The 13,447-nt window shown below is 39.6% G+C and overlaps 1 non-coding gene across 1 annotated transcript; it reads left to right on the top strand.

The window, feature by feature from the left end:
- The first annotated feature begins 12,763 nt into the window (after nt 1-12,763).
- On the top strand, nt 12,764-12,869 carry LOC111728032. The gene has a single exon (XR_002775451.1). It is a non-coding gene; the product is annotated as a U6 spliceosomal RNA (small nuclear RNA).
- Nucleotides 12,870-13,447: the final 578 nt, after the last annotated feature.

Below are 13,447 nucleotides of genomic sequence, written 5' to 3'. Positions count from 1 at the left end.
GATGGAGGACAGCCCCTGGTGACTGCCAGGCCTTCACAAGTGCTTGAGAGCTCCCAAACCAACTGGGAATGCTACGGAGGCAGCAGCAAATGAGGTGAGGACCACAGACATACAGGTAGGTGAGGACAATCAAAATTATTATGTAAACATTCCCCTACTTTTCCATGAGAAAAATTCTTGGTAATTGGTGGGCAATTTGCTTGCTAAGATTTTTGCTATGTAAATTAGAAAGAGCTGAGACAGAACTAATTTGTCCTACCTAAGAAAGGGCAGAAGGGATTAGGAGACTCAGGGAAAGATTTGGAAATGGAGGACTGGAGCTACAGAGGGTTAGAGGGTCTATGGGAGGAGGGTCGAACAAGAGGACTTATGTGTCACCACAAGAGACTTGGGAAGACAGATCGAGTAGGGAGGTTTGGAGTGAAATTGTGTTTCCTGTGAGATAAACCCCCTCTTATCTTTTTCAGTAAAATATGTGGTTTGGCACGAGTGACTTCTTATGGGTGAATAAGAAGAACCGTTGGCCCCTTGCTCCATACATAGAAAGAGCTAACACAGGGGTGACAGAGACTGTTAATGTGAACATATTGAAGCCATTTGTTCCATGTTGGTTTTTCACACTAGACCAGAATCCAACGGCTAGGACTGTGCCAGTCTTATTGATCACTGTATCTCCTTTCCCCGCCACTGAGGATAAATTCCTTGGCACTTAATCAGTATTGGTCATCGAACTATCTGGCTGAGTCACTTGCTTTAATCTTGGAATGAGATGTGAAGACCCAGAAGCATTGACTATCCCACTGGAGGCTGTCAGGTGCTGGTCCTGCCTGAGCCCTGAGATGTCACTTTCCAGCTAGTCACATGGGACACTCGGGGTCCCTCGGTTACAGAGTGATGCCCACTAGTGGTAGAAGGATAACACCTGATGGTCCCAGCCACCTGTGGGCAGTGACATGGTTGAAACAAAAAGCATCTCAGGAATACCTTGCAGTGTGAGATGACTTGTTAATTCTACAATAGAGATAACTTCTGCAAATACACAAGCCAGAAAAGAAAGCAAACAGCTGGGGACTGTGTCAAGCAGAAACACAGAAGCCAACATTCCCCTCATACTGAATGGAGAAAGAGTGCCCCTGCAGACTCAGCGCGGGGAAGCGTGGATAAGCTGCTTGGCATTTACTACCTGCCTCCTTCCTCTCTTTTTCCTTTAAGGAGTCTTGATTCCTAGATTAAAAAAAAAAAAAATGCAAAGGCCTTTCTGTGTCGATTTTCCCAGCTTCTGAAAGAATATACATTTTACATATTCTTAGAAACTCTCAAAAAGAACAAACAATTTCTAGGAATGGCTGGAATCATCTTTTGATGGGTTGTGGTACCTAATGGAACTGGACTGTGGCTGGTCCTTGTAGCCAAAGTTGATAAATACCCTCCACTGAGCAGTAACTCAAGGATGTAGGACTTTCTGTCCAGAGGAAAAGCTATGTTGTAATCGGGGCCCTGTGACAGCCTCTATTCACGAGTGAAGAAATGGATCACTTACAAGCATTGTAAACTCAGATTAAAAACTATTACAGAAATAAGACCCCCAGATTTTTCTAGAATTGATTGCTTCTCCTCTTTTAGCCTTATTTTCATACTCTCTGTCAATCTAATCTTACTTCCCCAGTGTTACTGTCTTATCTTTTACCCCCTGCAAATGAGAGGATCTGTCCCATCATGGTTAAGGTGGGAGGCAGACTGCTTTGTTTTTGTTTTCTTCTGTTATTTCTTATCCGTGCTATTCCATATTGGATGACATTAGACAAGACACTTGATTATTCAAAACTCAGCTTCCTCATCCATAAAATGAGGGTAGTGATCACAGTCCCAATTTTATCAAGGTGTTTTGAAGATTAAATAATGGGCACAAAGTGCTGACTACATGTCTGCATCAAGACCATTGCTCTTGATATTAGCTCTTATTTCTAAATGTGGGTTCTTTCTTGTGCCCCAAATGCTTCAGTTTTTACCTTGTTTCATTGAATTTAAGAGTACATATGCCTCAATTTATTCCCTACCTTATACTGTCCTCCCAAATGTTTAACAGCATTTCTGGACCTCTTTAAAAAAATCACAAATTTAAGAAAAATATTTTAAAATGGGAAGATGATCATACACACAATAATATTCAAAGAAATGGCCCTGGGTTTTTTGAGGACAGGGATGTCAGAGTTCTGTCTCACTGCTGCCTCCCCCTTGCACCTTGCAGTGAGTGCCTGACACATTTTAGGTGTTCGATAAGTATCTGTTAAATGAATGAAATAATCTGGGAACAATTTAGTGAGAATGTACTATTCCAGGTGCTGAGGTAAAAGGAACATCTAGTTGGGCAGACAGATATGGCAACCAATCACATCTGGTAATGAGACTTTGATGCCCTAGGAGCCATGGGACCAACATGGATACTGTTCACGGCTTCATCACCGTGACTTGTTTTCCAACTCACTTCCGGCCAGTTCAACCAAATTACCTTATTTTCAAGAACATCCTGTACAACTAGACTTGTGGCATATATCATTCCTTTCTGTTTCCTGAGAGATAATGTATTTGCCTCTGATGCAACAAAACTGAACTGAAACGCTCCACTATTAATCTTATAAGAAACATACAGCTCAGTATGGCTTGGGCATAAGCAAAAAATGCCTTATTTTATCTATTTTCTCTGAAGTCACTTTCACTCCTCCTCAGGCTCGAATCAGATTAGGAATTTGGCAATTAAATTAGAAAATAAATTCTAGTAGTATATAAAATTGTTAAAAAATGATTGCTTTAACCATGTTCTTAGTTCATAAATCGACCAGCAAAGACTGGTCCTTTTAATGATGATAACCTTAAAGAAAGAACCCATTAAATCAGAAAAGTGTATACTAGACTTTCTGTTCCACTGAATATGCATCTTGGTTCTTTCCTCTTACATTCGCTCTCATAATAGGTAAAAAAATTTTCAAGGGAGAATTGTGGCACTTAAAAAAAGGCTAGACTAGAAAACAACCATGACTTTCCAAAAAAAGCTGGACAAGACACTCATAGTTATATGGCCCTCAATAGTTAAGTGTTCCTTCTTCTTGCGATATATACAGACAGAGAGCACTTTTACCTCCACGGATAGCTAATAGCCTACACACTTGCAAAATGCTTCTCAAATCTGTATTGCGTTCATATGCCCTCAATGGTATTTGCCAGGCCTTTTGTACTATTGTATACCTAAATAATTCTCTCTGTTCAATTTTAGGCCTTATGCATACATATATATCTACATCTTACCCTAAACAATGGTATCTGGAAAACCAAGACTTGTGTTTTGACCTAAAGTACTATATTAGAATAAATAAAGAATATGAAAATGAGTATCTGTCCGTACATCACTCACCCAATATTCCATGTCCCAGTGGAACACGTACCACAGTTTGGGAAAAACAACTTTGTGCTATCAGAGTAGAGTCATCTTCTACTGTGAAATGAAGGAACAATGCCTCCTGTCTATATCTCCATGGAAAAGACTGCTGTAGTTACAGTTCCTCAAAATCAGACCGATTGATGCCCAGACTATTTGGGGATTGGTTCCATTCTTTAGTCAAATCAGAAATATAAAAAAAACAAAAACAAAAAACATTATTTTGAAACTGATGCTTCTGGACTCCTGCTGCCAGAGAGTATGTGAAGAACTTCCCTAGGTCCCACCCCGGAGTCCCACAGGATTGCTGGTAACCCTTTTGCAATCATCTCCACTAACAGAAGTGCCCAGCTGAATTGAAGGTCTGAGATCAGAACTAACGATTGACCAGGAATTTCAATGGCTCTTCTCTTGATTCCGGCATGAAAAGAGCAAAGTTACTTAGTGTCTGAAGAGTAAACTTCGTTCCTCTTTAGTCTTTCACTGGGAAGAGTGTAGGGGAAATTAGTAAACAAATTTCTTCTCAAGAATGCATTCTCCTTGGAGAATTTATATTCCCTCCTAATATCCCTCAAAAAGCCATAAAAACATATCAGTTCAAGGAGGGAAAGGAGAGTTAATATTTAAAGGAGCAGTTAGGAACCAATTGCCCTCAGCTTAGTAACAGCGAGCATTTACTGAGTACCTGTGATATGTTCAGAACTAAGCTAATCACTATGCTCTCTTCTGTTACAATCATAGCAACAACTCCCCAAGGCAGAGACATTTATTATTGTTATTTTGCAGAAGAACAAAATGTAGATAAGTTTCAAGAGGTACTCAAACTCAAGGTTTTCTGACTCTAGACCTGAAGCTTTTAACCATTGCTATACACAGACCCTCAATCAGTCCTTTTAAATCACTAGCTCTTTTGGATTCCCATATTATCTTCCTGATTTTAGCATTCACTTTTTAAATGGTTGATCTGATAAGAATCACAGAACAGGATAGCCAATAAACTAAAGGACAGTTATAACAGTTAAATATGAACACTACCCCCCCCAAAGTTAATAATTATGGTCTATTTACTATATGTCAGTTGCTTTACAAGCATTATCAAATTTAACCCCTAAAGCAAGCAACAGATGAGGAGACTGAAGTTTTAGAAATAAGGAACTTGCCTAAAATTGTACAGAAGTGACATTTTAACCAGGCCCTCTGACTCAGGGCCCACTCATCTTCATGAATGTGCTAAAGAAAAATGGTCTACAATCAGTGAAAAAACCCTTCAAGGTGTTTACAGGAAAGCCTATAACCACCTGTATCTTCATCATCACTGATGCAAAGGCCAAAATTAACTTGTTGTTCTCAAATGTGATTCTAGGTGGGCAGAATAGCATCACCTGTGATGTTGTTTGTAATGCAAAAACCTGGGGCATCCCTGCTCCTGAGCATGGGGCAGTTTCTTTTAACAAGTCTTGCAAGTAATTCTGATGCACACACAATTAAGAAGCCACTGGTGTGCTTCCCTACTCCTCACCTGAGCAGCACCTTAGATCACTTGGGAGATTTATTAAATAAGGACACATAGGTTTGTCTCTAGAGATTCTGGCTCAGTTGATCCGGGGTATATCCCAGACACTGGTATTATAGAAGTGGATGGGATAATTGTTATGTGTAGCCATGGTTGAGAACCAGTGACTACACTGAAAGAGCGAACCAAGAAAAAATTCTGTGAAAAGACCTGAATTGGTTCAGTACCAAGAAATAAAGAGTCAGCTTATCTGGATGTGCCTGATACATTTCTGGAGGGTTCTTTAATTCTAGGATTATAAAACAATAACCTTAGTGGCCTTAAAGTGTTGTGTATTTAATTTTTGGAGCATTTGAGGACACAAAGATTACCACATTATTAAATAAACCAGACCCAAGAGATTAAGCACTTCCATAGCTTGTGTTTTGTTGTTGATGAAGTAATTTATCTATCAATTTTATATTTTTAAAGCTTTCAAAGAATAAAAATGTTTGTGCTCTGATCACTCATGAGCACAATGTTGACACTCACAAAATAGTTAACAATCGCTTTTAGGAGGATTTTTTTTTCTCTGTTCTCATTGAGTGTTTTTATTATTTATTTCTCCCAAAATAAGCAGATGCTTGTGTTCATATCTTTAACTGCTCCAGGTGAATGGTTTTACCCCTGGAATGAATGAAGTAATGGGGAAAAGAGCAGTTTCAAGTCACTCTTAGCCCCAAATCACAGAGGCTTTGGGTTACTGATTGCACCCTTTGATTATAAACCTGTCTAAGTGATATGTCTTCCGTGAACAAACCATGGGGCTCTGAAACAAATATTTTCTTGTATCAAACTGGCAACACATGTTCAGAGTGGCACTATTTACAATAACCCAAATGTGGAAACAACCTGAAGGCCATCAGCAACTGAATGGATAAACAAAATGTGGTAAATCCATGCAATGGAATATTATTCAGCCACAAAAAGGAATGGAGTCCTGGTCATGCTACACCATGCATGAACTTCAAAACATTATTCTAAGTTAAGAAGACAGACACAACAGGGCATACATTGTATGACTCCATTTATATGAAATATCCACAGTGTGTATACCCACAGAACCAGAAAGCAGATCAGTGATCACCAGGGAGGAACACAGAGTGACTTTTTGATGAGCATGAGGTCTCCCTTTTGTTTGATGAAAGTGTTTCTGGACGAGATAGAAGTAATGGTTGCACAACATCATGACTGCTCTAAATGCCACTGAGTTTTATTCTTTAAAATGGCTACGTTTAATGTGTGATTTTTACCTCCATAAAAAATAACTTCAAAAAATAATTTTCACCACACCTCCACACATTTGGCATCTGTGGTTTCTCTGGATCACTATGAGATGCATAAAAATAAATACATATGTATTAAGTTTTATTTTGAAACAGTAATAGCTTAGCAGACAGGAAGCCACAAAAATAAGTAGAGTAAGTCCCCGTGTACCATGTACCATTTGCCCAATTTCTATTATAATCATGCCTTGTGCATTAGTATAATATGCATTGTTTTATGTTGTTTTATCATGTGTAGATTTGTGTAAACACCACCATAATCAAGACACAGAAATATATTCTACCACCACTAAGATCTCTCTGGTTATTCCTTTCAATCATACCCAATTTTTCTACTAACCCCTGGTAGCCACTAATCTGGTTTCCCATTTCTATAATGTTGCCATTTGGAAAATGTTATAAAAATGGAATTATGTGATCACTTAAGATTGGGTTTGTTCATCACAATATCCTTGAGATCCATCAAAATTGTATGTAATGGTAGTTCATTCCCTTTTATTGCTCACAGGCCCTGATATGGATGCATCACAGTTTGTTCAACCATTACCTGTCACACAATTTGGTTGCTTCCAGTTGGGATTAATACAGATAAAGCTAATATGAATAACTGTGAACAGAGTTTTGTGCAGGCATAAATTTTTATATCACTACAACAGATTCCCAGGAGTTAAATTGATGAATTGAACAGTAAGTACATGCTTAGTTTTTTGGAGTGTTTTTGTGTGTGTGTGTGGTGGGGGGGGAGTCTTGCTATGGACTCAAATTCCTTGGCCCAAGTGATCCTCCCATCTCAGCCTCCAGGGAGCCTGGTATTACAGGAACACACAGTTGCACCTGGCATGGTTTTTAATAAACTGCCACTGCTTTCAAAGAGTGGAAGAGAGAACGAGAAAGAGAAGAAGTGCTTCGTTTTGCCAAGGAGCAGTAGGGACGCCACTGAATTTGGGGAAGAGCAATAACAGAAGATGAGGTCCGAGTGGAGGGGTGGGGGTGAAAGGTCATGGAGGGCCACGGTAGCCAGTGGAACAACCCTGGCTTTTGGTATAAGATGGAATGCCACTGCGGACTTTGAGCAGAGGAACATTATCTGTCTAATATCATAAGCAGATAACTCCATCTGCTCTGTGGAGGAGAAAGAAAAAAGCCTAAAGGCCAGTGAGGAGGCTCTTTCAAGGTCCCCAGTGAAAGATGGTGATGGCTTTGATCAGGGCAATGGCTGTGAAGATCAGCAGAGGTTGGGTAAATATTTGATGGAGGGGCCCAGAAGATTTCCTGGTATTTTTTAGATAGGATGTGAGCGATGCCATTTCTCAAGGTTTGGGCTTAAGCAAATGGTAAGATGAGTTTTCCTAACCAAGATGAAGAAGACTGTGGGAGAAATAGATTTAGGAAAGGAAAGTAAGAGACCAGAAGCTTTGTTACAAAAGGAGATCCACGTCAAGAGCCAGCAAGTAGCTGGAGTTCAGGAAAATGGTCCAGAGCAGAGATGCAAATCTGGGGATCATCAGGGAGCATAGAGATGGTATTAGATACTGTGAAGAGAGGAGGCCAGCATTAGGGGAGTGAGGGTAGAGAGGAAGGAGGAAAGATCAACAACTGGGTGAGGTGCCCTGAGATTCAAAGAACCTAGAGAAATCATCAAGGGAGCCTGCAGAGGATCAGCCAAAGAGACAGCCACAAACCAGAAAGGAGTGCCTCCTGGAAACCAAGCAAAGGATATGTTTCGCGGATCAGATGATCAACTGTCATGACCCATCAGGCTCCTATGGTCCTGGTCTTGGTTAGCATAGGAAGGAACTAGGCGAGAGGCAAATTAGAAGTACAAGCTTGTGGAAGGCGGGCTAGCCCTTACTTTCCAGGTAGCCTCGAGCAAGCTCCACACTAGCCTTTTATTGAAACAGAATGATATAGGTGAGGGGAGCAATTAACAATGACTACTTGCTGAGGGCACGGGTTCCTTCTCTATAAAGAGCATCTGTGGACAAGTCGCCCAAGAGTCCACCCCTCAGCTGTAAATCATCTTGCTTAGAGGTCATTTGTCTCTTGGCATCCTCTACAATCAACTATGACCAATGTAGCTTTTAGACCAAGTAAGACAGGGACTGAGAATTGACCTTGGCTTCAGCAACATAGAGGTATTATATGCCCTTGAAAAAAGTGGTGGCAGAACAGTGGGGTGGGGGTGCTGCTGATCCTGGTTAGACTTGGTTTTAGAAGGATGACAACACAAGGAATTGGCATTTTCTAGCAAGGGATGACCACCTTCTCCAGGACATTTACCTTAAGTAATGACATCAACCTCAGAGAAGTAAGTTCCCACAAAAAGCATTTGAAAAGGTTTCACACTGCATTTTCTGCTAACTTTATGAGAAAAAGAGGACACAGAAATTAAACCCACAATTGTGGTGGGAAACATACTAACCTGGACACACTGACCTCATGGATACTGGCTTTGGTCTTATTTTCATACCTTGTTATGCTAGTAGAGTTACTGAAACAATATCTTTGAACTTGCCAATAAACTAATCCTAAACCTTCTTGCACAAATAAGCAAGCTTTACTCTAAGACGTTTTGCTGCCAGAAAATAAGTCTAAGTATAGACATCTGAATGCAATACAACCTCTTACTTGGCTTGATAATTTTTTTTTGGAAAAGTGAATCACTTTTTTCTTTTATGGCAGAAACTTTGTAGTTCCCTATTAAGAGGAGCAGTGACTAGCAGCAGGAGATTTCTGCTTGAAGAGGTATGTACACTCTTGGTTTCATTTTTTCCCTCTGAAGTACTGTGGGTTTCCCCTCCATTTGACTACTTATGGAAGAAGACCTCCTGAGTAGTATGAAATGACTTGGCAAAATCTTCATAAACAACAGAAAAACCCTGTTGTTCGGGGGGTTTTTAGCAATGATATCTGGACAATTTTTCTTCTGGGCTTCTAGAGGACTTTTCTTAATATTATTTTCTTTATGTGGAAGATAATCACATCCCCTTCCTAATTCTTTCATTCATGTGTGGCATTAAAAAGCTACTGGTGAGTAGGTCAAAGTTTATTTTAGCTAAAGTAGCATGGGGAAGAGGAAACACTATTAGACTTGGCATATTACAAAACTGGTTTCAAAAATAGATTCCCAAATCCTTAGACAAATTTAGTATATGAGCAAGGTAGCATCTCAAATAAGTGGGCAAAAGATTTTAGGAAGTAAATGGTGTTGGAGCAACTGGATTGTCCTGGAACATCTGGAAAAAGATCAAGTTGGCTTCATACCTCACATTGCGTACCAAGATAAACTTGATATCAATTGAAGTTTTCCAACTTAACAAAATAAATTATTAGAAGAAAACATGGATGAATTCCTTATGTCCTTGGATTCAGGAAGAACTTTCACACTTAAAAGTCTAGAATCCATTTAAAAAATCAATTATTCTAACTACTGAAAACATAAAAGTCTAAGTACCAAATCAAAAATAATCATATCAGCAAAATCAAACGACAGGGAAGAAAATAATTACAATTTATAGTACATAAGAAAAATGAAAATTAAAATGGCACTAAATAATCAGTCTAAACAATCATTACCAAAATTTGAAAAGTTAGGTGATACTAATTTGTTGACCAGTTTATGGGGAAACTGATAGTTACATTACAGGTGAAAGTGATTAATACAACTCTATAGAGAGAAATTTGGCAATTTGTATTTAATTCCAAATGCATTTATATTTGGCTCAACATTTTGCTTTGGGGAATCATTCTACAGAAGCATACCCATGAAATAATGTACATTCAACACTATTCATCCAATGTGAACCAGCAATACGTGGGTCCCTATGCAGGTTTTGAAGCACGCTGCATGATGGTCTGTTATTTCATTTCTAAGAAGCAGTTGACAGCGTCCTTTCTGATTCATCCATGTAAGTTTCCACTTTTTCAGCTTATCAGTGTCCCTGGGAGGGCTTCATCTGTTCCCGTTTGTGCAGATTTTATATTTCTTGATTTTTGTGTATTTCAAAACTTTTGTAATGACCCATCTATGTACTGTGGGGCATCCACTCAAAGAGCACTATGCAGCCCTAAAAATCGGGGAGAAAGCTAAGTATGGACATGAAAAACTCTCCAGGATATCCTGCCAACTGAATTTTTAAAAAAATTAATAAAATAAGAAATATATATGTGTATCTGTATATGTGTGTGTATATATATATACATATCTTTTTGTTTATAATGGGAGTGACAGGAGTGGACAAAGTCTGGAAAAAGGTTAATGTTACAGTTTGGGTTTTTGAATTGTATAGATGTATAAATAATTCAATTCTTAAAATTGAATAAAATAGAAGACAAATCCTGATTCACTTTTAGACTGTGTAACCTTGGCCAGTAACTTAACCATCCTAGGCTTGGTTTTTTCATTTCTGAACTTGGAAAAACTAAATTTTGCTTATTTCATGTTTCTTAAAAAATTATATAATATGTGGAAATGTTTTTAAACTATTACTTGAGATTAAAGAAGAACATACATATTATCATTTATTTGTATTTATTTATTTTTTTTTTTTTTTGAGAAAGATTCTCCCTCTGTCACCCTGAGTAGAGTACCATGGCATCATAGCTCACAGCAACCTCAAACTCTTGGACTTCAGGGATCTTCTTGCCTCAGCCCCCTCAGTAGCTGGAACTACAGACACCCACCACAATGCCTGCTATTTTTCTATTTTTAGTAGAGATGGGGGTCTCATTCTTTTCTTGTCTTTTCTTTTTCATTAAATCATCGCTATGTACATTAATGCAGTCATGGGGTACAATGTGCTGGTTTTATATACAATTTGAAATATTTTCATCAAACTGGTTAAGTCTTCATGGCATTTTCTTAGTTATTGTGTTAAGACATTTATATTCTACATTTAGTAAGTTTCACACATACCCTTGTAAGATGCATCGTAGGTGTGGTCCCACCAATTACCCTCCCTCCACCCATCTTCTCCCCTCCCCTCCCTTTCCCCATATTCTTGGGCTATAATTGGGCTATAGCTTTCCTATGAAAGCTATAAATTAGTTTCATAATAGGACTGAGTACATTGGATACTTTTTCTTCCATTCTTGAGATGCTTTGCTAAGAAGATGTTCCAGCTCCACCCATGTAAACATGAAGGAGGTAAAGTCTCCATCTTTCTTTAAGGATGCATAATATTCCATGGTGTACATATACCACAATTTATTGATTCATTCGTGGGTCGTTGGGGGTCTCCTTCTTGCTCAAGCTGGTCTTGAACTCCTGAGTTCAAGCAATCCATGTGCCTCTGCCTCCCAGAGTGGTAGGATTACAGGCATGAGCCACTACACCCAGACTGTATTTTTCTTAAGATGACTTTCTCGTAGGTAACAATCTAATCAAGCAAATATATGAATACAAAACCTCTTCAGAGTAAGTTCTTCATTCATTCTTCATTCATTCTTCTCAAAGCCTGTTTCACCCATAAACGCATTTCTGCAGGCCTGGAAATATAGATCATTAGAGAACAGAAGGTGGGAGGGAATGAGTTGACTCTGGAATGACAGCACCTCCAGACAGACCCCACGGGTGTGTCGCTCAGCTGCTTCTTCCTTTCCCAGGCCACCACGTGGCTGGGGCATCCTCTGGCCCCTACCCTGCTGCCACCCGGGGAATCCACTGCTACCCATGGTAGCAGCACTTTCTTACTTCTGTCCATGACTTTGGCCTACTCCGCTGTCTCCTCCTCCACTGAATATGGTCTTCTGACCTCCCCACTCTGAGGACGGCAGCCAGGCACAGGTGCCAGAAACAGGCCACAGGCATAGCTCCTCGGATTCACTTCCCAAACACCCCTTCCTCCACAGCACGGAGCTGCAGCTTCTCCTCCGTCAGTGCTCCCCTGTATCTTGTGCAGAGTGGAACCCCTCCTAGGAAGCTCAGACCACAGGACCAGACAGTCCTCTACTTATTTCTTGCTCGTCCCTGAATAGCGTGACTTTTCCATCAGGCTTCTGCACTGGCTCTCAGGAGAGAGCAATATCTACCACTCTCCCACCCTTATCTCTGGTCAGCTGGGGCTTCCTTCCCTTCCTCCCACATGTGGGTACTCAGATCTCCCGAGATGAACCCATGGCTCCCTATTCTTGTCCAACATGTGTCCCCAGCCTGTAAAGTTTTCTCTACAAACACACCTCTCAATTCCAGTAAATTCTCCACTTAAAAAGAGTGACTCTGGGGCAACGACAGCACTGAATATCTTCCAAAGATCACTACAGTTACAATTCTAGAAGTGTAATCTCCAGTCACCTGATTTTTCAAAAGACAAAAATTTCCCCTAAAAATATTTTTATGTTAATTGACTTTAAGTCTGTCATATCACACTCTGAGACACATTATTAGCAAAGTGGCAATGCCCTTCAAGTTTCAGCACATATGCTACTATATGACCTGCCTAGACATGGAATTAATGAGAGGAAGAAAAAAATATTCATTAAAAAAAAAACTCTGTGCTTGCTTCAGCAGTACATAACTAAAACTGGAATGATACAGAGAAGATTAGTATGGCCGCTGAACAAGGAGAACACACAAATTCATGAAGTGTTCCATATTTTTAAGAGATAAACTCAATTCAATTCAAGTTGGGAGGACAGGGGAGGAGGAGGAGGGATTGTTGTATTCCCACCTAACGGGTATAATGTAAGAGCACATGGCACTCCTCCTGGGTGCAGGACACAACAACTACAGCAGAACTTTACTGAACAAATGCAAACATTGTAACCTAATCATCTGTACCCTCATATTAAACTGAAATTTAAAAAAAAAAATCAAACCAAAAGCAGAAAATTTTAATGTCAAAAGTATTCAGGTCAATCTCCAAAGGGAAGTATTTATAAACAGCAGAATTTATAGAAATAAGTATATTACTTTGGTGAATCCTATCTTAAAAAGAAGCACATATATTTTACTAGACCTCCAAAGGAAAGTGTAAGCTGCGTCTCTCACACCAGTGGAATGTGCTGTCCCCGCAAGGCTTCCAGGTTCAGCAATTCATACATGTGCCGCAATCTGTTAAATTACTTGTTACTCCTCTTGAGCTCAGTTTGGAAGAAATGTTACATGTTTCTCATGGATACCCAAAGTTCCCACAAAGAACTGAGGCCGTAGAATTACAGTGGTTTCACTCTGAAGTT

This window comes from Otolemur garnettii, unplaced genomic scaffold (genome assembly GCF_000181295.1).
Source record: "Otolemur garnettii isolate 467f Iridium unplaced genomic scaffold, OtoGar3 scaffold00004, whole genome shotgun sequence".
Classification (NCBI taxonomy): domain Eukaryota; kingdom Metazoa; phylum Chordata; class Mammalia; order Primates; family Galagidae; genus Otolemur; species Otolemur garnettii.
The sequence above is the reverse complement of the archived record's forward strand: the minus strand, read 5'-3'. Positions and strand labels throughout refer to the sequence as shown.